Source organism: Melospiza melodia, chromosome W, assembly GCF_035770615.1.
Source record: "Melospiza melodia melodia isolate bMelMel2 chromosome W, bMelMel2.pri, whole genome shotgun sequence".
Classification (NCBI taxonomy): Eukaryota; Metazoa; Chordata; class Aves; order Passeriformes; family Passerellidae; genus Melospiza; species Melospiza melodia.
Window position 1 is genome coordinate 51,057,523 of NC_086225.1, and position 24,785 is coordinate 51,082,307.

Genomic DNA, 24,785 nt, shown 5'->3' on the forward strand with positions numbered 1-24,785 from the left:
TGAGGACATAGAATAGAAGAAAAACAAAGAAAAATCGTGGAAGTACCAGCTGCGGAGACCCAAGTGTTAACAAGGAGCACACTGTATCATCTCTCCCGCCGAAGCCAAGAAAATTGTAAGTAACTTATCTTGGGAGAGCGCTTGGGTGACGTTGGGAGGCAAAATAGCGAAAAAGAAAATTATTAAAAGAACACAAAAATGGGAACGAATTTATCAAAAGTTGAATGGGATGTTTTTCATCAATTAGAGACAATGTTACAAGAAAAAGGTCACTCTGAAATTTCAAAAACTGAGCTTAAAAACTTACTTATCTGGGTTAAAGCGAATACGCAAGATTTAAATCTGCAGTCTGCTTTTACTTTTCATTTTTGGGATCAGATAAACTGGAGAATCTATAATCTAGTCTCTCTCAAAAAAGATGAAAGCTTAAGAGAACTTATGCCGGTTTGTAGAGCGCTGTTGGAGCACTGTTTTAAACAAACTGATAATAATAAGATCAACTTGGACTCAGAAAACAAAGCTTCTGGTTCTGTCTCATTAAATTCCAGTAAACCGGAGACTGTGTGAGTATCGGAGAATGTTACAAGTGTTGTTGCAAATGCTGAAAGTATTGCTTTGAACTCTGTTGAACAAAATCTTTCTTCTCTCTCTCTGGGAAAAAATGAGACTCTTTTGGACTTTTCTTCGCGTTGTTCTGTTAATGTAAAAATATGTGACTCTTGTAAGGGGGATGGAACAAAGTGTGTAAAAGATGGAAATGAAAAAGTGACTGTACTTCCTAAAATTGTTTGTGCAGGGACACTGAAACCTGAATTGGATTCTGTTGGGCCTGGGGTGGAGGCTGAGGTGGCTGCTTCCACTCGGGAAATTGTGGTTCCGGGGAACTCTTTTTCACTTAAGCAAAAACATGGTTGTTCTGGTGTTTGTCAATCTATAGATACAGAGAAAGAAAAATTGGCTTTAAGGGTGGAGTCCTTTGAAAGGAAGAGATGGAAGAAACTCGCGACTGTGTTGTTGCTGAAATTCAAAAAGCTGGACTTGAAATCTCTGCAACGAAAATTCAACAAGTTTCACCTTAGAAGTACCTGGGATGGAAGATGATGGAAGACGATGGAAGACGACAACAATAGCACAGAAAATTCAGATCCGAACCAGAGTCAACAACCTACAAGAGTTACAACAACTTCTAGGAGAAATCAACTGGGTCAGACCGATGCTGGGAATCACCAATGATGAACTGAGTCCGCTCTTCCATTTGCTGAGAGGAAGTTGCGACATCACTTCGCCAAGAACTTTAACCCCTGAAGCTCGTGCTGCTCTCGACAAAGTCACAGAAGCTCTTCAAAAAAGACAAGCTCATCGCTGCGTTCCTGAAAATCCTTTCTTTCTTGCAATCTTAGGAGAGAAGATGCAGCTTTGTGGTCTCATTTTCCAGTGGGATGCCACAGAACAAGATCCTTTGTTAATAATGGAATGGGTTTTTCCTCCCTACAGGTTTTCAAAGACCATTTGCTCAGTTTTAGAAATGATTGCATACATTATAATTAAGGCTAGAACCAGATTGTTAACTTTGGCAGGTCAAGAATGTTCAGTTATCTATTTGCCATTGAAAAATGATTATTTCAATTGGGCAATGCAAAATTCTGATGATTTACAATATGCATTCTTAGGTTTTCCAGGTGTTTGTTCCATACACTATCCAGCTCACAAACTACTGCAAGCAAAATTGAGTTTCAGAGAAAAACCTAAATTAAGTGAAGAACCTTTACATGCTGTGACTCTCTTCACTGATGGCTCTGGTAAAAGCCACAAGTCCGTTGTGACTTGGTTTAATCAAAAGACTGATGTTTGGGAATCTGATATTCAAACAGTAGAGGGATCCCCTCAAATTGTTGAGCTTGCTGCAGTAGTTTGAGCTTTTCAGCTGTTTCCTCAGCCTTTTAATTTGGTCACAGATTCTGCTTATGTTGCTAATGTAGTCAGGAGAATAGAAGGTTCCATTTTAAAGGATGTTAGTAATGAAACTTACATCGTTGACTTTCATGTCTTTTTATAACTTTGCAATATAGAACTAATCCATATTTTGTTTCTCACATTAGGGCGCATTCTTCACTTCCTGGATTTTTAGTGGAAGGAAATGCAAGAGCGGACAAGCTGACAATGGTCATTTCTAACACATTGCCAAATATTTTTGAACAAGCAAAATTGAGTCATGCCTTTTTCCACCAAAATGCACAAGCACTCATGCGAATGTTCCAAATCACTAAAAGTCAAGCTAAAGCTATCATTCATACTTGCCCTGACTGTCAATTGGTACAACCTCCTGTTTCTACAGGAGCAATCAACCCCCGAGGCTTACAAAGCCTACAGTTGTGGCAAACAGGTGTTACTAAATAGCCTTCTTTTGGTAAATTTAAAAATATTCATGTTTCCATAGACACGTTCTCTGGTGCAGTTTTTGCTTCCCTTCACACAGGTGAAACTGGCAGCCATGCCTGTCATCATTTCCTGCAAACTTTTGCTTCATTGGGTATACCCCAAGAAGTAAAAACTGACAATGGTCCCGCATACATATCTCAAAAATTGGCCACATTTTTAAATGAATGGGGTGTTCGACACATTTTTGGTATTCCCCACTCTCCCACAAGCCAAGCAATCATTGAAAGAACACATCAAACCTTAAAACGCATATTAGATGAACAGAGAGGGGGAACGGAAATCACCCCACAGATGAGACTGAGTAAGGCTTTGTATGGTTTTAATTTTCTAAATAGTTCAAGTACAGAACCAGATCCACCAATCTTTAGACACTTTTCAAATAGCACACAGGCAAAACTGAAAGAACATCCTCCTCTTCTAATTAGAAGCCCTGACTCTGGACAGATGGAAGGCCCGTTTCAATTAATAACGTGGGGCAAAGGGTATGCTTCTATTTCCACAGGTGCTGGAAGAATTAAGTGGGTTCCTGCCAAAAACGTCAAACCGTATCGCACTTCAGAACCTGTTGTCGAGCCTAGAACTGAGGAAGCGAGTACGCAGACGTGGACCGAATGGAAGGATCCCGGGTCTCGCCTGACGCCTCTTGTGCCTGACGTTCTTTGTGCATCGGTGGAACCCATGAACTCTGATTTTGTGCCAATGTTATTTATGAGTATACGAATTGAATGCTGAATGTTTGTCTAACGAAGCAAATTTTTGGCTGAAAATTTAAGTTATTGTTTTTGTTTAGAAAGAATTCTGCCAAAACTTAGTTCTTGAAAGAGATGGGGCAGAATCAAATGGTATACTTGTTTTGCTTGATTTTAATTGTTTTTTGTCGTGCAGATTTGCCTGTGGATCAACCGAAAACCATGTTTGGGTGACCTTAGCCAAGGCTGCCGGATCGGATACTATATGCCTGTCTAATTCGGAACCAGAAAAGCCTTTCTCAACCTGTTTGGTTGGTGTGCCAGTGAAAGAGTTTCCTTTGGTCAGAAAAGAATCCAATGGTAAACCAGGTGGAATTGACAATGGAAACAGTCCTTCCTTCAATTGGAACATTTGTTCGAAAAAACTTCTCAGGGCAGCAAATGTTTCAAACAGTTGGGATGTGTTTCTGGAGACGGACCAATATCCACGGCAATTGCCAAAAGGGTATTGGATCATTTGCGGAGACAGAGGTTGGCAAGGCATTCCAGCCCACCTTGAAGGTGGCCCTTGTAGCATTGGTATGCTTACCATAATTGCCCCCACTGCCAAAGCAGTGATGAAAAAGAAACAAAGGAAAACAAGAGCTGTTCCTCATTATGATGAGAACTGTCAGAGTGATTTTATGCCTTGGAATGCCGCCAGAAGGCTTTCAGCAGGTATATTTCTACCCCAATTGGCTTCAGCTGTGGCATCGAGACAATTAGATCGAGTTGGATGTTGGCTGAGCAAACAAGCTAATGCCACATCCTCCGCAATCAGTGATATGTTGATCGATGTTGATAGTATTAGACATGCTACTCTTCAAAACAGAGCAGCCATTGATTTTCTCTTACTGGCACAAGGACATGGTTGTGAGGAATTTGAAGGATTGTGTTGTATGAATTTGTCTGATCGTTCTGAATCCATTCACAAAAGCATTCAAAAATTAAAGGATCTGACAGCCCAAATTAAAGAAGATGGAGGTTCCTGGTTGGATGATTTGTTTCAAAATTGGAGTTTTGCACCTTGGCTAAGGCAACTTTGCAAGATAGGTCTTTACATATTAGGTGTTCTAATACTGATATTGATAGTGGCACCTTGTATACTCTGTTGTGTTCGGCGAATGATGAACAAAACAGTCCGAGAAGTTTTTGTCATTCAAGCAGGAGAACTAGGAAGTAGAAGCACAGAGAGTGTACGAAATCTCACGAAAGCAGTAGATGAGGGTATTGACATGAACGAAGGTTTTGAATTAAGGCCTTGGAATCGACCAGAGTTTTTTGAACGATGCCTTGTGACTGTTGCCAAACGTGATTCATATCTCTCTTTCAGGGATTGGGTCTTCACAGCATTAAGTTGCTGTGCCGTAATATAGCAATGCTTCAGTTTAGTGAAAATAGGTCTTCAGCAGATAATAAGCAGAAATTTTGCAATAGAGCTATGAAACGCAAATAGCAAGCGACAAGAAAATGAAAGCTTCTGGGTCAAACAGAGAGGGGGAAATGTTGGAATCCATAAGGTTAGAGGATTTTTAAGAAATGGTTACAAAGAAGTATGTAGGCCTTAGACTGGAGTTTTGTTAGCATTGCAGAAAAGTTTCCCATGCAAGCAGAAAAAGTTTTCCATGCAAGCAGAAAAGTTTCCCAAGCAGTAGACGTGACAAATAACAATAGGCTTCTGAAAAATTGGCTTTAGGATGGCAACAAGGTTATTTAATGTATATCTTTAGAAGGTTAGCATGAATAGAACTCTGTTCTTTGTCTCTTATCAACTAGTCTTTGTTTTAGCTACGATTACCTATGTTTTATAAGATTGGATAGAATGCTTGTCAAGATGTGTTTTCTGTGTCTGATTGGCTGAATTCTAGTCTGAGATGATTTTATGTATTGCTGTATGAGCCCTGTTGAAGGAGACATTTTTTGGTGTGGATCAGTGAGCTGTCATGTCTCCATTTTGTATTTTGAGACTGATGTGCTGGAAATAAAAGCAAAAATCTCTTCACTGGTCTGGTTACCATGTTATCCATATTTGGATATTTTGCCGCGGCCTAGTGGGTTCCTTTTTTAAGGCGTGGGTTCCTGACACTATTGGACTTATACCTGTCCCGTCCCCCGCATATTGGTGCCTCGTGTGAGGACATAGAATAGAAGAAAAACAAAGAAAAATCGTGGAAGTACCAGCTGCGGAGACCCAAGTGTTAACAAGGAGCACACTGTATCATCTCTCCCGCCGAAGCCAAGAAAATTGTAAGTAACTTATCTTGGGAGAGCGCTTGGGTGACGTTGGGAGGCAAAATAGCGAAAAAGAAAATTATTAAAAGAACACAAAAATGGGAACGAATTTATCAAAAGTTGAATGGGATGTTTTTCATCAATTAGAGACAATGTTACAAGAAAAAGGTCACTCTGAAATTTCAAAAACTGAGCTTAAAAACTTACTTATCTGGGTTAAAGCGAATACGCAAGATTTAAATCTGCAGTCTGCTTTTACTTTTCATTTTTGGGATCAGATAAACTGGAGAATCTATAATCTAGTCTCTCTCAAAAAAGATGAAAGCTTAAGAGAACTTATGCCGGTTTGTAGAGCGCTGTTGGAGCACTGTTTTAAACAAACTGATAATAATAAGATCAACTTGGACTCAGAAAACAAAGCTTCTGGTTCTGTCTCATTAAATTCCAGTAAACCGGAGACTGTGTGAGTGTCGGAGAATGTTACAAGTGTTGTTGCAAATGCTGAAAGTATTGCTTTGAACTCTGTTGAACAAAATCTTTCTTCTCTCTCTCTGGGAAAAAATGAGACTCTTTTGGACTTTTCTTCGCGTTGTTCTGTTAATGTAAAAATATGTGACTCTTGTAAGGGGGATGGAACAAAGTGTGTAAAAGATGGAAATGAAAAAGTGACTGTACTTCCTAAAATTGTTTGTGCAGGGACACTGAAACCTGAATTGGATTCTGTTGGGCCTGGGGTGGAGGCTGAGGTGGCTGCTTCCACTCGGGAAATTGTGGTTCCGGGGAACTCTTTTTCAGTTAAGCAAAAACATGGTTGTTCTGGTGTTTGTCAATCTATAGATACAGAGAAAGAAAAATTGGCTTTAAGGGTGGAGTCCTTTGAAAGGAAGAGATGGAAGAAACTCGCGACTGTGTTGTTGCTGAAATTCAAAAAGCTGGACTTGAAATCTCTGCAACGAAAATTCAACAAGTTTCACCTTAGAAGTACCTGGGATGGAAGATGATGGAAGACGATGGAAGACGACAACAATAGCACAGAAAATTCAGATCCGAACCAGAGTCAACAACCTACAAGAGTTACAACAACTTCTAGGAGAAATCAACTGGGTCAGACCGATGCTGGGAATCACCAATGATGAACTGAGTCCGCTCTTCCATTTGCTGAGAGGAAGTTGCGACATCACTTCGCCAAGAACTTTAACCCCTGAAGCTCGTGCTGCTCTCGACAAAGTCACAGAAGCTCTTCAAAAAAGACAAGCTCATCGCTGCGTTCCTGAAAATCCTTTCTTTCTTGCAATCTTAGGAGAGAAGATGCAGCTTTGTGGTCTCATTTTCCAGTGGGATGCCACAGAACAAGATCCTTTGTTAATAATGGAATGGGTTTTTCCTCCCTACAGGTTTTCAAAGACCATTTGCTCAGTTTTAGAAATGATTGCATACATTATAATTAAGGCTAGAACCAGATTGTTAACTTTGGCAGGTCAAGAATGTTCAGTTATCTATTTGCCATTGAAAAATGATTATTTCAATTGGGCAATGCAAAATTCTGATGATTTACAATATGCATTCTTAGGTTTTCCAGGTGTTTGTTCCATACACTATCCAGCTCACAAACTACTGCAAGCAAAATTGAGTTTCAGAGAAAAACCTAAATTAAGTGAAGAACCTTTACATGCTGTGACTCTCTTCACTGATGGCTCTGGTAAAAGCCACAAGTCCGTTGTGACTTGGTTTAATCAAAAGACTGATGTTTGGGAATCTGATATTCAAACAGTAGAGGGATCCCCTCAAATTGTTGAGCTTGCTGCAGTAGTTTGAGCTTTTCAGCTGTTTCCTCAGCCTTTTAATTTGGTCACAGATTCTGCTTATGTTGCTAATGTAGTCAGGAGAATAGAAGGTTCCATTTTAAAGGATGTTAGTAATGAAACTTACATCGTTGGCTTTCATGTCTTTTTATAACTTTGCAATATAGAACTAATCCATATTTTGTTTCTCACATTAGGGCGCATTCTTCACTTCCTGGATTTTTAGTGGAAGGAAATGCAAGAGCGGACAAGCTGACAATGGTCATTTCTAACACATTGCCAAATATTTTTGAACAAGCAAAATTGAGTCATGCCTTTTTCCACCAAAATGCACAAGCACTCATGCGAATGTTCCAAATCACTAAAAGTCAAGCTAAAGCTATCATTCATACTTGCCCTGACTGTCAATTGGTACAACCTCCTGTTTCTACAGGAGCAATCAACCCCCGAGGCTTACAAAGCCTACAGTTGTGGCAAACAGGTGTTACTAAATAGCCTTCTTTTGGTAAATTTAAAAATATTCATGTTTCCATAGACACGTTCTCTGGTGCAGTTTTTGCTTCCCTTCACACAGGTGAAACTGGCAGCCATGCCTGTCATCATTTCCTGCAAACTTTTGCTTCATTGGGTATACCCCAAGAAGTAAAAACTGACAATGGTCCCGCATACATATCTCAAAAATTGGCCACATTTTTAAATGAATGGGGTGTTCGACACATTTTTGGTATTCCCCACTCTCCCACAAGCCAAGCAATCATTGAAAGAACACATCAAACCTTAAAACGCATATTAGATGAACAGAGAGGGGGAACGGAAATCACCCCACAGATGAGACTGAGTAAGGCTTTGTATGGTTTTAATTTTCTAAATAGTTCAAGTACAGAACCAGATCCACCAATCTTTAGACACTTTTCAAATAGCACACAGGCAAAACTGAAAGAACATCCTCCTCTTCTAATTAGAAGCCCTGACTCTGGACAGATGGAAGGCCCGTTTCAATTAATAACGTGGGGCAAAGGGTATGCTTCTATTTCCACAGGTGCTGGAAGAATTAAGTGGGTTCCTGCCAAAAACGTCAAACCGTATCGCACTTCAGAACCTGTTGTCGAGCCTAGAACTGAGGAAGCGAGTACGCAGACGTGGACCGAATGGAAGGATCCCGGGTCTCGCCTGACGCCTCTTGTGCCTGACGTTCTTTGTGCATCGGTGGAACCCATGAACTCTGATTTTGTGCCAATGTTATTTATGAGTATACGAATTGAATGCTGAATGTTTGTCTAACGAAGCAAATTTTTGGCTGAAAATTTAAGTTATTGTTTTTGTTTAGAAAGAATTCTGCCAAAACTTAGTTCTTGAAAGAGATGGGGCAGAATCAAATGGTATACTTGTTTTGCTTGATTTTAATTGTTTTTTGTCGTGCAGATTTGCCTGTGGATCAACCGAAAACCATGTTTGGGTGACCTTAGCCAAGGCTGCCGGATCGGATACTATATGCCTGTCTAATTCGGAACCAGAAAAGCCTTTCTCAACCTGTTTGGTTGGTGTGCCAGTGAAAGAGTTTCCTTTGGTCAGAAAAGAATCCAATGGTAAACCAGGTGGAATTGACAATGGAAACAGTCCTTCCTTCAATTGGAACATTTGTTCGAAAAAACTTCTCAGGGCAGCAAATGTTTCAAACAGTTGGGATGTGTTTCTGGAGACGGACCAATATCCACGGCAATTGCCAAAAGGGTATTGGATCATTTGCGGAGACAGAGGTTGGCAAGGCATTCCAGCCCACCTTGAAGGTGGCCCTTGTAGCATTGGTATGCTTACCATAATTGCCCCCACTGCCAAAGCAGTGATGAAAAAGAAACAAAGGAAAACAAGAGCTGTTCCTCATTATGATGAGAACTGTCAGAGTGATTTTATGCCTTGGAATGCCGCCAGAAGGCTTTCAGCAGGTATATTTCTACCCCAATTGGCTTCAGCTGTGGCATTGAGACAATTAGATCGAGTTGGATGTTGGCTGAGCAAACAAGCTAATGCCACATCCTCCGCAATCAGTGATATGTTGACCGATGTTGATAGTATTAGACATGCTACTCTTCAAAACAGAGCAGCCATTGATTTTCTTTTACTGGCACAAGGACATGGTTGTGAGGAATTTGAAGGATTGTGTTGTATGAATTTGTCTGATCGTTCTGAATCCATTCACAAAAGCATTCAAAAATTAAAGGATCTGACAGCCCAAATTAAAGAAGATGGAGGTTCCTGGTTGGATGATTTGTTTCAAAATTGGAGTTTTGCACCTTGGCTAAGGCAACTTTGCAAGATAGGTCTTTACATATTAGGTGTTCTAATACTGATATTGATAGTGGCACCTTGTATACTCTGTTGTCTTCGGCGAATGATGAACAAAACAGTCCGAGAAGTTTTTGTCATTCAAGCAGGAGAACTAGGAAGTAGAAGCACAGAGAGTGTACGAAATCTCACGAAAGCAGTAGATGAGGGTATTGACATGAACGAAGGTTTTGAATTAAGGCCTTGGAATCGACCAGAGTTTTTTGAACGATGCCTTGTGACTGTTGCCAAATGTGATTCATATCTCTCTTTCAGGGATTGGGTCTTCACAGCATTAAGTTGCTGTGCCGTAATATAGCAATGCTTCAGTTTAGTGAAAATAGGTCTTCAGCAGATAATAAGCAGAAATTTTGCAATAGAGCTATGAAACGCAAATAGCAAGCGACAAGAAAATGAAAGCTTCTGGGTCAAACAGAGAGGGGGAAATGTTGGAATCCATAAGGTTAGAGGATTTTTAAGAAATGGTTACAAACAAGTATGTAGGCCTTAGACAGGAGTTTTGTTAGCATTGCAGAAAAGTTTCCCATGCAAGCAGAAAAAGTTTTCCATGCAAGCAGAAAAGTTTCCCAAGCAGTAGACGTGACAAATAACAATAGGCTTCTGTAGAATTGGCTTTAGGATGGCAACAAGGTTATTTAATGTATATCTTTAGAAGGTTAGCATGAATAGAACTCTGTTCTTTGTCTCTTATCAACTAGTCTTTGTTTTAGCTACGATTACCTATGTTTTATAAGATTGGATAGAATGCTTGTCAAGATGTGTTTTCTGTGTCTGATTGGCTGAATTCTAGTCTGAGATGATTTTATGTATTGCTGTATGAGCCCTGTTGAAGGAGACATTTTTTGGTGTGGATCAGTGAGCTGTCATGTCTCCATTTTGTATTTTGAGACTGATGTGCTGGAAATAAAAGCAAAAATCTCTTCACTGGTCTGGTTACCATGTTATCCATATTTGGATATTTTGCCGCGGCCTAGTGGGTTCCTTTTTTAAGGCGTGGGCTCCTGACACCATTGGACTTATACCTGTCCCGTCCCCCGCATATTGGTGCCTCGTGTGAGGACGTAGAATAGAAGAAAAACAAAGAAAAATCGTGGAAGTACCAGCTGCGGAGACCCAAGTGTTAACAAGGAGCACACTGTATCATCTCTCCCGCCGAAGCCAAGAAAATTGTAAGTAACTTATCTCGGGAGAGCGCTTGGGTGACGTTGGGAGGCAAAATAGCGAAAAAGAAAATTATTAAAAGAACACAAAAATGGGAACGAATTTATCAAAAGTTGAATGGGATGTTTTTCATCAATTAGAGACAATGTTACAAGAAAAAGGTCACTCTGAAATTTCAAAAACTGAGCTTAAAAACTTACTTATCTGGGTTAAAGCGAATACGCAAGATTTAAATCTGCAGTCTGCTTTTACTTTTCATTTTTGGGATCAGATAAACTGGAGAATCTATAAACTAGTCTCTCTCAAAAAAGATGAAAGCTTAAGAGAACTTATGCCGGTTTGTAGAGCGCTGTTGGAGCACTGTTTTAAACAAACTGATAATAATAAGATCAACTTGGACTCAGAAAACAAAGCTTCTGGTTCTGTCTCATTAAATTCCAGTAAACCGGAGACTGTGTGAGTATCGGAGAATGTTACAAGTGTTGTTGCAAATGCTGAAAGTATTGCTTTGAACTCTGTTGAACAAAATCTTTCTTCTCTCTCTCTGGGAAAAAATGAGACTCTTTTGGACTTTTCTTCGCGTTGTTCTGTTAATGTAAAAATATGTGACTCTTGTAAGGGGGATGGAACAAAGTGTGTAAAAGATGGAAATGAAAAAGTGACTGTACTTCCTAAAATTGTTTGTGCAGGGACACTGAAACCTGAATTGGATTCTGTTGGGCCTGGGGTGGAGGCTGAGGTGGCTTCTTCCACTCGGGAAATTGTGGTTCCGGGGAACTCTTTTTCAGTTAAGCAAAAACATGGTTGTTCTGGTGTTTGTCAATCTATAGATACAGAGAAAGAAAAATTGGCTTTAAGGGTGGAGTCCTTTGAAAGGAAGAGATGGAAGAAACTCGCGACTGTGTTGTTGCTGAAATTCAAAAAGCTGGACTTGAAATCTCTGCAACGAAAATTCAACAAGTTTCACCTTAGAAGTACCTGGGATGGAAGATGATGGAAGACGATGGAAGACGACAACAATAGCACAGAAAATTCAGATCCGAACCAGAGTCAACAACCTACAAGAGTTACAACAACTTCTAGGAGAAATCAACTGGGTCAGACCGATGCTGGGAATCACCAATGATGAACTGAGTCCGCTCTTCCATTTGCTGAGAGGAAGTTGCGACATCACTTCGCCAAGAACTTTAACCCCTGAAGCTCGTGCTGCTCTCGACAAAGTCACAGAAGCTCTTCAAAAAAGACAAGCTCATCGCTGCGTTCCTGAAAATCCTTTCTTTCTTGCAATCTTAGGAGAGAAGATGCAGCTTTGTGGTCTCATTTTCCAGTGGGATGCCACAGAACAAGATCCTTTGTTAATAATGGAATGGGTTTTTCCTCCCTACAGGTTTTCAAAGACCATTTGCTCAGTTTTAGAAATGATTGCATACATTATAATTAAGGCTAGAACCAGATTGTTAACTTTGGCAGGTCAAGAATGTTCAGTTATCTATTTGCCATTGAAAAATGATTATTTCAATTGGGCAATGCAAAATTCTGATGATTTACAATATGCATTCTTAGGTTTTCCAGGTGTTTGTTCCATACACTATCCAGCTCACAAACTACTGCAAGCAAAATTGAGTTTCAGAGAAAAACCTAAATTAAGTGAAGAACCTTTACATGCTGTGACTCTCTTCACTGATGGCTCTGGTAAAAGCCACAAGTCCGTTGTGACTTGGTTTAATCAAAAGACTGATGTTTGGGAATCTGATATTCAAACAGTAGAGGAATCCCCTCAAATTGTTGAGCTTGCTGCAGTAGTTTGAGCTTTTCAGCTGTTTCCTCAGCCTTTTAATTTGGTCACAGATTCTGCTTATGTTGCTAATGTAGTCAGGAGAATAGAAGGTTCCATTTTAAAGGATGTTAGTAATGAAACTTACATCGTTGGCTTTCATGTCTTTTTATAACTTTGCAATATAGAACTAATCCATATTTTGTTTCTCACATTAGGGCGCATTCTTCACTTCCTGGATTTTTAGTGGAAGGAAATGCAAGAGCGGACAAGCTGACAATGGTCATTTCTAACACATTGCCAAATATTTTTGAACAAGCAAAATTGAGTCATGCCTTTTTCCACCAAAATGCACAAGCACTCATGCGAATGTTCCAAATCACTAAAAGTCAAGCTAAAGCTATCATTCATACTTGCCCTGACTGTCAATTGGTACAACTTCCTGTTTCTACAGGAGCAATCAACCCCCGAGGCTTACAAAGCCTACAGTTGTGGCAAACAGGTGTTACTAAATAGCCTTCTTTTGGTAAATTTAAAAATATTCATGTTTCCATAGACACGTTCTCTGGTGCAGTTTTTGCTTCCCTTCACACAGGTGAAACTGGCAGCCATGCCTGTCATCATTTCCTGCAAGCTTTTGCTTCATTGGGTATACCCCAAGAAGTAAAAACTGACAATGGTCCCGCATACATATCTCAAAAATTGGCCACATTTTTAAATGAATGGGGTGTTCGACACATTTTTGGTATTCCCCACTCTCCCACAAGCCAAGCAATCATTGAAAGAACACATCAAACCTTAAAACGCATATTAGATCAACAGAGAGGGGGAACGGAAATCACCCCACAGATGAGACTGAGTAAGGCTTTGTATGGTTTTAATTTTCTAAATAGTTCAAGTACAGAACCAGATCCACCAATCTTTAGACACTTTTCAAATAGCACACAGGCAAAACTGAAAGAACATCCTCCTCTTCTAATTAGAAGCCCTGACTCTGGACAGATGGAAGGCCCGTTTCAATTAATAACGTGGGGCAAAGGGTATGCTTCTATTTCCACAGGTGCTGGAAGAATTAAGTGGGTTCCTGCCAAAAACGTCAAACCGTATCGCACTTCAGAACCTGTTGTCGAGCCTAGAACTGAGGAAGCGAGTACGCAGACGTGGACCGAATGGAAGGATCCCGGGTCTCGCCTGACGCCTCTTGTGCCTGACGTTCTTTGTGCATCGGTGGAACCCATGAACTCTGATTTTGTGCCAATGTTATTTATGAGTATACGAATTGAATGCTGAATGTTTGTCTAACGAAGCAAATTTTTGGCTGAAAATTTAGGTTATTGTTTTTGTTTAGAAAGAATTCTGCCAAAACTTAGTTCTTGAAAGAGATGGGGCAGAATCAAATGGTATACTTGTTTTGCTTGATTTTAATTGTTTTTTGTCGTGCAGATTTGCCTGTGGATCAACCGAAAACGAGTGTTTGGGTGACCTTAGCCAAGGCTGCCAGATCGGATACTATATGTCTGTCTAATTCAGAACCAGAAAAGCCTTTCTCAACCTGTTTGGTTGGTGTGCCAGTGAAAGAGTTTCCTTTGGTCAGAAAAGAATCCAATGGTAAACCAGGTGGAATTGACAATGGAAACAGTCCTTCCTTCAATTGGAACATTTGTTCGAAAAAACTTCTCAGGGCAGCAAATGTTTCAAACAGTTGGGATGTGTTTCTGGAGACGGACCAATATCCACGGCAATTGCCAAAAGGGTATTGGATCATTTGCGGAGACAGAGGTTGGCAAGGCATTCCAGCCCACCTTGAAGGTGGCCCTTGTAGCATTGGTATGCTTACCATAATTGCCCCCACTGCCAAAGCAGTGATGAAAAAGAAACAAAGGAAAACAAGAGCTGTTCCTCATTATGATGAGAACTGTCAGAGTGATTTTATGCCTTGGAATGCCGCCAGAAGGCTTTCAGCAGGTATATTTCTACCCCAATTGGCTTCAGCTGTGGCATTGAGACAATTAGATCGAGTTGGATGTTGGCTGAGCAAACAAGCTAATGCCACATCCTCCGCAATCAGTGATATGTTGACCGATGTTGATAGTATTAGACATGCTACTCTTCAAAACAGAGCAGCCATTGATTTTCTTTTACTGGCACAAGGACATGGTTGTGAGGAATTTGAAGGATTGTGTTGTATGAATTTGTCTGATCGTTCTGAATCCATTCACAAAAGCATTCAAAAATTAAAGGATCTGACAGCCCAAATTAAAGAAGATGGAGGTTCCTGGTTGGATGATTTGTTTCAAAATTGGAGTTTTGCACCTTGGCTAAGGCAACTTTGCAAGATAGGTCTTTACATATTAGGTGTTCTAATACTGATATTGATAGTGGCACCTTGTATACTCTGTTGTCTTCGGCGAATGATGAACAAAACAGTCCGAGAAGTTTTTGTCATTCAAGCAGGAGAACTAGGAAGTAGAAGCACAGAGAGTGTACGAAATCTCACGAAAGCAGTAGATGAGGGTATTGACATGAACGAAGGTTTTGAATTAAGGCCTTGGAATCGACCAGAGTTTTTTGAACGATGCCTTGTGACTGTTGCCAAACGTGATTCATATCTCTCTTTCAGGGATTGGGTCTTCACAGCATTAAGTTGCTGTGCCGTAATATAGCAATGCTTCAGTTTAGTGAAAATAGGTCTTCAGCAGATAATAAGCAGAAATTTTGCAATAGAGCTATGAAACGCAAATAGCAAGCGACAAGAAAATGAAAGCTTCTGGGTCAAACAGAGAGGGGGAAATGTTGGAATCCATAAGGTTAGAGGATTTTTAAGAAATGGTTACAAAGAAGTATGTAGGCCTTAGACTGGAGTTTTGTTAGCATTGCAGAAAAGTTTCCCATGCAAGCAGAAAAAGTTTTCCATGCAAGCAGAAAAGTTTCCCAAGCAGTAGACGTGACAAATAACAATAGGCTTCTGTAGAATTGGCTTTAGGATGGCAACAAGGTTATTTAATGTATATCTTTAGAAGGTTAGCATGAATAGAACTCTGTTCTTTGTCTCTTATCAACTAGTCTTTGTTTTAGCTGCGATTACCTATGTTTTATAAGATTGGATAGAATGCTTGTCAAGATGTGTTTTCTGTGTCTGATTGGCTGAATTCTAGTCTGAGATGATTTTATGTATTGCTGTATGAGCCCTGTTGAAGGAGACATTTTTTGGTGTGGATCAGTGAGCTGTCATGTCTCCATTTTGTATTTTGAGACTGATGTGCTGGAAATAAAAGCAAAAATCTCTTCACTGGTCTGGTTACCATGTTATCCATATTTGGATATTTTGCCGCGGCCTAGTGGGTTCCTTTTTTAAGGCGTGGGTTCCTGACACTATTGGACTTATACCTGTCCCGTCCCCCGCATATTGGTGCCTCGTGTGAGGACGTAGAATAGAAGAAAAAGAAAGAAAAATCGTGGAAGTACCAGCTGCGGAGACCCAAGTGTTAACAAGGAGCACACTGTATCATCTCTCCCGCCGAAGCCAAGAAAATTGTAAGTAACTTATCTCGGGAGAGCGCTTGGGTGACGTTGGGAGGCAAAATAGCGAAAAAGAAAATTATTAAAAGAACACAAAAATGGGAACGAATTTATCAAAAGTTGAATGGGATGTTTTTCATCAATTAGAGACAATGTTACAAGAAAAAGGTCACTCTGAAATTTCAAAAACTGAGCTTAAAAACTTACTTATCTGGGTTAAAGCGAATACGCAAGATTTAAATCTGCAGTCTGCTTTTACTTTTCATTTTTGGGATCAGATAAACTGGAGAATCTATAAACTAGTCTCTCTCAAAAAAGATGAAAGCTTAAGAGAACTTATGCCGGTTTGTAGAGCGCTGTTGGAGCACTGTTTTAAACAAACTGATAATAATAAGATCAACTTGGACTCAGAAAACAAAGCTTCTGGTTCTGTCTCATTAAATTCCAGTAAACCGGAGACTGTGTGAGTATCGGAGAATGTTACAAGTGTTGTTGCAAATGCTGAAAGTATTGCTTTGAACTCTGTTGAACAAAATCTTTCTTCTCTCTCTCTGGGAAAAAATGAGACTCTTTTGGACTTTTCTTTGCGTTGTTCTATTAATGTAAAAATATGTGACTCTTGTAAGGGGGATGGAACAAAGTGTGTAAAAGATGGAAATGAAAAAGTGACTGTACTTCCTAAAATTGTTTGTGCAGGGACACTGAAACCTGAATTGGATTCTGTTGGGCCTGGGGTGGAGGCTGAGGTGGCTGCTTCCACTCGGGAAATTGTGGTTCCGGGGAACTCTTTTTCACTTAAGCAAAAACATGGTTGTTCTGGTGTTTGTCAATCTATAGATACAGAGAAAGAAAAATTGGCTTTAAGGGTGGAGTCCTTTGAAAGGAAGAGATGGAAGAAACTCGCGACTGTGTTGTTGCTGAAATTCAAAAAGCTGGACTTGAAATCTCTGCAACGAAAATTCAACAAGTTTCACCTTAGAAGTACCTGGGATGGAAGATGATGGAAGACGATGGAAGACGACAATAATACCACAGAAAATTCAGATCCGAACCAGAGTCAACAACCTACAAGAGTTACAACAACTTCTAGGAGAAATCAACTGGGTCAGACCGATGCTGGGAATCACCAATGATGAACTGAGTCCGCTCTTCCATTTGCTGAGAGGAAGTTGCGACATCACTTCGCCAAGAACTTTAACCCCTGAAGCTCGTGCTGCTCTCGACAAAGTCACAGAAGCTCTTCAAAAAAGACAAGCTCATCGCTGCGTTCCTGAAAATCCTTTCTTTCTTGCAATCTTAGGAGAGAAGATGCAGCTTTGTGGTCTCATTTTCCAGTGGGATGCCACAGAACAAGATCCTTTGTTAATAATGGAATGGGTTTTTCCTCCCTACAGGTTTTCAAAGACCATTTGCTCAGTTTTAGAAATGATTGCATACATTATAATTAAGGCTAGAACCAGATTGTTAACTTTGGCAGGTCAAGAATGTTCAGTTATCTATTTGCCATTGAAAAATGATTATTTCAATTGGGCAATGCAAAATTGTGATGATTTACAATATGCATTCTTAGGTTTTCCAGGTGTTTGTTCCATACACTATCCAGCTCACAAACTACTGCAAGCAAAATTGAGTTTCAGAGAAAAACCTAAATTAAGTGAAGAACCTTTACATGCTGTGACTCTCTTCACTGATGGCTCTGGTAAAAGCCACAAGTCCGTTGTGACTTGGTTTAATCAAAAGACTGATGTTTGGGAATCTGATATTCAAACAGTAGAGGAATCCCCTCAAATTGTTGAGCTTGCTGCAGTAGTTTGAGCTTTTCAGCTGTTTCCTCAGCCTTTTAATTTGGTCACAGATTCTGCTTATGTTGCTAATGTAGTCAGGAGAATAGAAGGTTCCATTTTAAAGGATGTTAGTAATGAAACTTACATCGTTGGCTTTCATGTCTTTTTATAACTTTGCAATATAGAACTAATCCATATTTTGTTTCTCACATTAGGGCGCATTCTTCACTTCCTGGATTTTTAGTGGAAGGAAATGCAAGAGCGGACAAGCTGACAATGGTCATTTCTAACACATTGCCAAATATTTTTGAACAAGCAAAATTGAGTCATGCCTTTTTCCACCAAAATGCACAAGCACTCATGCGAATGTTCCAAATCACTAAAAGTCAAGCTAAAGCTATCATTCATACTTGCCCTGACTGTCAATTGGTACAACCTCCTGTTTCTACAGGAGCAATCAACCCCCGAGGCTTACAAAGCCTACAGTTGTGGCAAACAGGTGTTACTAAATAGCCTTCTTTTGGTAAATTTAAAAATATTCATGTTTCCATAGACACGTTCTCTGGTGCAGTTTTTGCTTCCCTTCACACAGGTGAAACTGGCAGCCATGCCTGTTATCATTTCCTGCAAGCTTTTGCTTCATTGGGTATACCCCAAGAAGTAAAAACTGACAATGGTCCCGCATACATATCTCAAAAATTGGCCACATTTTTAAATGAATGGGGTGTTCGACACATTTTTGGTATTCCCCACTCTCCCACAAGCCAAGCAATCATTGAAAGAACACATCAAACCTTAAAACGCATATTAGATCAACAGAGAGGGGGAACGGAAATCACCCCACAGATGAGACTGAGTAAGGCTTTGTATGGTTTTAATTTTCTAAATAGTTCAAGTACAGAACCAGATCCACCAATCTTTAGACACTTTTCAAATAGCACACAGGCAAAACTGAAAGAACATCCTCCTCTTCTAATTAGAAGCCCTGACTCTGGACAGATGGAAGGCCCGTTTCAATTAATAACGTGGGGCAAAGGGTATGCTTCTATTTCCACAGGTGCTGGAAGAATTAAGTGGGTTCCTGCCAAAAACGTCAAACCGTATCGCACTTCAGAACCTGTTGTCGAGCCTAGAACTGAGGAAGCGAGTACGCAGACGTGGACCGAATGGAAGGATCCCGGGTCTCGCCTGACGCCTCTTGTGCCTGACGTTCTTTGTGCATCGGTGGAACCCATGAACTCTGATTTTGTGCCAATGTTATTTATGAGTATACGAATTGAATGCTGAATGTTTGTTTAACGAAGCAAATTTTTGGCTGAAAATTTAGGTTATTGTTTTTGTTTAGAAAGAATTCTGCCAAAACTTAGTTCTTGAAAGAGATGGGGCAGAATCAAATGGTATACTTGTTTTGCTTGATTTTAATTGTTTTTTGTCGTGCAGATTTGCCTGTGGATCAACCGAAAACGAGTGTTTGGGTGACCTTAGCCAAGGCTGCCGGATCGGATACTATATGTCTGTCTAATTCAGAACCAGAAAAGCCTTTCTCAACCTGTTTGGTTGGTGTGCCAGTGAAAGAGTTTCCTTTGGTCAGAAAAGAATCCAATGGTAAACCAGGTGGAATTGACAATGGAAACAGTCCTTCCTTCAATTGGAACATTTGTTCGAAAAAACTTCTCAGGGCAGCAAATGTTTCAAACAGTTGGGATGTGTTTCTGGAGACGGACCAATATCCACGGCAATTGCCAAAAGGGTATTGGATCATTTGCGGAGACAGAGGTTGGCAAGGCATTCCAGCCCACCTTGAAGGTGGCCCTTGTAGCATTGGTATGCTTACCATAATTGCCCCCACTGCCAAAGCAGTGATGAAAAAGAAACAAAGGAAAACAAGAGCTGTTCCTCATTATGATGAGAACTGTCAGAGTGATTTTATGCCTTGGAATGCCGCCAGAAGGCTTTCAGCAGGTATATTTCTACCCCAATTGGCTTCAGCTGTGGCATTGAGACAATTAGATCGAGTTGGATGTTGGCTGAGCAAACAAGCTAATGCCACATCCTCCGCAATCAGTGATATGTTGACCGATGTTGATAGTATTAGACATGCTACTCTTCAAAACAGAGCAGCCATTGATTTTCTTTTACTGGCACAAGGACATGGTTGTGAGGAATTTGAAGGATTGTGTTGTATGAATTTGTCTGATCGTTCTGAATCCATTCACAAAAGCATTCAAAAATTAAAGGATCTGACAGCCCAAATTAAAGAAGATGGAGGTTCCTGGTTGGATGATTTGTTTCCAAATTGGAGTTTTGCACCTTGGCTAAGGCAACTTTGCAAGATAGGTCTTTACATATTAGGTGTTCTAATACTGATATTGATAGTGGCACCTTGTATACTCTGTTGTGTTCGGCGAATGATGAACAAAACAGTCCGAGAAGTTTTTGTCATTCAAGCAGGAGAACTAGGAAGTAGAAGCACAGAGAGTGTACGAAATCTCACGAAAGCAGTAGATGAGGGTATTGACATGAACGAAGGTTTTGAATTAAGGCCTTGGAATCGACCAGAGTTTTTTGAACGATGCCTTGTGACTGTTGCCAAACGTGATTCATATCTCTCTTTTGGGTCTTCACAGCATTAAGTTGCTGTGCCGTAATATAGCAATGCTTCAGTTTAGTGAAAATAGGTCTTCAGCAGATAATAAGCAGAAATTTTGCAATAGAGCTATGAAACGCAAATAGCAAGCGACAAGAAAATGAAAGCTTCTGGGTCAAACAGAGAGGGGGAAATGTTGGAATCCATAAGGGTAGAGGATTTTTAAGAAATGGTTACAAAGAAGTATGTAGGCCTTAGACTGGAGTTTTGTTAGCATTGCAGAAAAGTTTCCCATGCAAGCAGAAAAAGTTTTCCATGCAAGCAGAAAAGTTTCCCAAGCAGTAGACGTGACAAATAACAATAGGCTTCTGTAGAATTGGCTTTAGGATGGCAACAAGGTTATTTAATGTATATCTTTAGAAGGTTAGCATGAATAGAACTCTGTTCTTTGTCTCTTATCAACTAGTCTTTGTTTTAGCTACGATTACCTATGTTTTATAAGATTGGATAGAATGCTTGTCAAGATGTGTTTTCTGTGTCTGATTGGCTGAATTCTAGTCTGAGATGATTTTATGTATTGCTGTATGAGCCCTGTTGAAGGAGACATTTTTTGGTGTGGATCAGTGAGCTGTCATGTCTCCATTTTGTATTTTGAGACTGATGTGCTGGAAATAAAAGCAAAAATCTCTTCACTGGTCTGGTTACCATGTTATCCATATTTGGATATTTTGCCGCGGCCTAGTGGGTTCCTTTTTTAAGGCGTGGGTTCCTGACACTATTGGACTTATACCTGTCCCGTCCCCCGCATATTGGTGCCTCGTGTGAGGACGTAGAATAGAAGAAAAACAAAGAAAAATCGTGGAAGTACCAGCTGCGGAGACCCAAGTGTTAACAAGGAGCACACTGTATCATCTCTCCCGCCGAAGCCAAGAAAATTGTAAGTAACTTATCTCGGGAGAGCGCTTGGGTGACGTTGGGAGGCAAAATAGCGAAAAAGAAAATTATTAAAAGAACACAAAAATGGGAACGAATTTATCAAAAGTTGAATGGGATGTTTTTCATCAATTAGAGACAATGTTACAAGAAAAAGGTCACTCTGAAATTTCAAAAACTGAGCTTAAAAACTTACTTATCTGGGTTAAAGCGAATACGCAAGATTTAAATCTGCAGTCTGCTTTTACTTTTCATTTTTGGGATCAGATAAACTGGAGAATCTATAAACTAGTCTCTCTCAAAAAAGATGAAAGCTTAAGAGAACTTATGCCGGTTTGTAGAGCGCTGTTGGAGCACTGTTTTAAACAAACTGATAATAATAAGATCAACTTGGACTCAGAAAACAAAGCTTCTGGTTCTGTCTCATTAAATTCCAGTAAACCGGAGACTGTGTGAGTATCGGAGAATGTTACAAGTGTTGTTGCAAATGCTGAAAGTATTGCTTTGAACTCTGTTGAACAAAATCTTTCTTCTCTCTCTCTGGGAAAAAATGAGACTCTTTTGGACTTTTCTTCGCGTTGTTCTGTTAATGTAAAAATATGTGACTCTTGTAAGGGGGATGGAACAAAGTGTGTAAAAGATGGAAATGAAAAAGTGACTGTACTTCCTAAAATTGTTTGTGCAGGGACACTGAAACCTGAATTGGATTCTGTTGGGCCTGGGGTGGAGGCTGAGGTGGCTTCTTCCACTCGGGAAATTGTGGTTCCGGGGAACTCTTTTTCAGTTAAGCAAAAACATGGTTGTTCTGGTGTGTGTCAATCTATAGATACAGAGAAAGAAAAATTGGCTTTAAGGGTGGAGTCCTTTGAAAGGAAGAGATGGAAGAAACTGGCGACTGTGTTGTTGCTGAAATTCAAAAAGCTGGACTTGAAATCTCTGCAACGAAAATTCAACAAGTTTCACCTTAGAAGTACCTGGGATGGAAGATGATGGAAGACGATGGAAGACGACAATAATACCACAGAAAATTCAGATCCGAACCAGAGTCAACAACCTACAAGAGTTACAACAACTTCTAGGAGAAATCAACTGGGTCAGACCGATGCTGGGAATCACCAATGATGAACTGAGTCCGCTCTTCCATTTGCTGAGAGGAAGTTGCGACATCACTTCGCCAAGAACTTTAACCCCTGAAGCTCGTGCTGCTCTCGACAAAGTCACAGAAGCTCTTCAAAAAAGACAAGCTCATCGCTGCGTTCCTGAAAATCCTTTCTTTCTTGCAATCTTAGGAGAGAAGATGCAGCTTTGGGGTCTCATTTTCCAGTGGGATGCCGCAGAACAAGATCCTTTGTTAATAATGGAATGGGTTTTTCCTCCCTACAGGTTTTCAAAGACCATTTGCTCAGTTTTAGAAATGATTGCATACATTATAATTAAGGCTAGAACCAGATTGTTAACTTTGGCAGGTCAAGAATGTTCAGTTATCTATTTGCCATTGAAAAATGATTATTTCAATTGGGCAATGCAAAATTCTGATGATTTACAATATGCATTCTTAGGTTTTCCAGGTGTTTGTTCCATACACTATCCAGCTCACAAACTACTGCAAGCAAAATTGAGTTTCAGAGAAAAACCTAAATTAAGTGAAGAACCTTTACATGCTGTGACTCTCTTCACTGATGGCTCTGGTAAAAGCCACAAGTCCGTTGTGACTTGGTTTAATCAAAAGACTGATGTTTGGGAATCTGATATTCAAACAGTAGAGGGATCCCCTCAAATTGTTGAGCTTGCTGCAGTAGTTTGAGCTTTTCAGCTGTTTCCTCAGCCTTTTAATTTGGTCACAGATTCTGCTTATGTTGCTAATGTAGTCAGGAGAATAGAAGGTTCCATTTTAAAGGATGTTAGTAATGAAACTGTACATCGTTGGCTTTCATGTCTTTTTATAACTTTGCAATATAGAACTAATCCATATTTTGTTTCTCACATTAGGGCGCATTCTTCACTTCCTGGATTTTTAGTGGAAGGAAATGCAAGAGCGGACAAGCTGACAATGGTCGTTTCTAACACATTGCCAAATATTTTTGAACAAGCAAAATTGAGTCATGCCTTTTTCCACCAAAATGCACAAGCACTCATGCGAATGTTCCAAATCACTAAAAGTCAAGCTAAAGCTATCATTCATACTTGCCCTGACTGTCAATTGGTACAACCTCCTGTTTCTACAGGAGCAATCAACCCCCGAGGCTTACAAAGCCTACAGTTGTGGCAAACAGGTGTTACTAAATAGCCTTCTTTTGGTAAATTTAAAAATATTCATGTTTCCATAGACACGTTCTCTGGTGCAGTTTTTGCTTCCCTTCACACAGGTGAAACTGGCAGCCATGCCTGTCATCATTTCCTGCAAGCTTTTGCTTCATTGGGTATACCCCAAGAAGTAAAAACTGACAATGGTCCCGCATACATATCTCAAAAATTGGCCACATTTTTAAATGAATGGGGTGTTCGACACATTTTTGGTATTCCCCACTCTCCCACAAGCCAAGCAATCATTGAAAGAACACATCAAACCTTAAAACGCATATTAGATCAACAGAGAGGGGGAACGGAAATCACCCCACAGATGAGACTGAGTAAGGCTTTGTATGGTTTTAATTTTCTAAATAGTTCAAGTACAGAACCAGATCCACCAATCTTTAGACACTTTTCAAATAGCACACAGGCAAAACTGAAAGAACATCCTCCTCTTCTAATTAGAAACCCTGACTCTGGACAGATGGAAGGCCCGTTTCAATTAATAACGTGGGGCAAAGGGTATGCTTCTATTTCCACAGGTGCTGGAAGAATTAAGTGGGTTCCTGCCAAAAACGTCAAACCGTATCGCACTTCAGAACCTGTTGTCGAGCCTAGAACTGAGGAAGCGAGTACGCAGACGTGGACCGAATGGAAGGATCCCGGGTCTCGCCTGACGCCTCTTGTGCCTGACGTTCTTTGTGCATCGGTGGAACCCATGAACTCTGATTTTGTGCCAATGTTATTTATGAGTATACGAATTGAATGCTGAATGTTTGTTTAACGAAGCAAATTTTTGGCTGAAAATTTAGGTTATTGTTTTTGTTTAGAAAGAATTCTGCCAAAACTTAGTTCTTGAAAGAGATGGGGCAGAATCAAATGGTATACTTGTTTTGCTTGATTTTAATTGTTTGTTGTCGTGCAGATTTGCCTGTGGATCAACCGAAAACGAGTGTTTGGGTGACCTTAGCCAAGGCTGCCGGATCGGATACTATATGTCTGTCTAATTCAGAACCAGAAAAGCCTTTCTCAACCTGTTTGGTTGGTGTGCCAGTGAAAGAGTTTCCTTTGGTCAGAAAAGAATCCAATGGTAAACCAGGTGGAATTGACAATGGAAACAGTCCTTCCTTCAATTGGAACATTTGTTCGAAAAAACTTCTCAGGGCAGCAAATGTTTCAAACAGTTGGGATGTG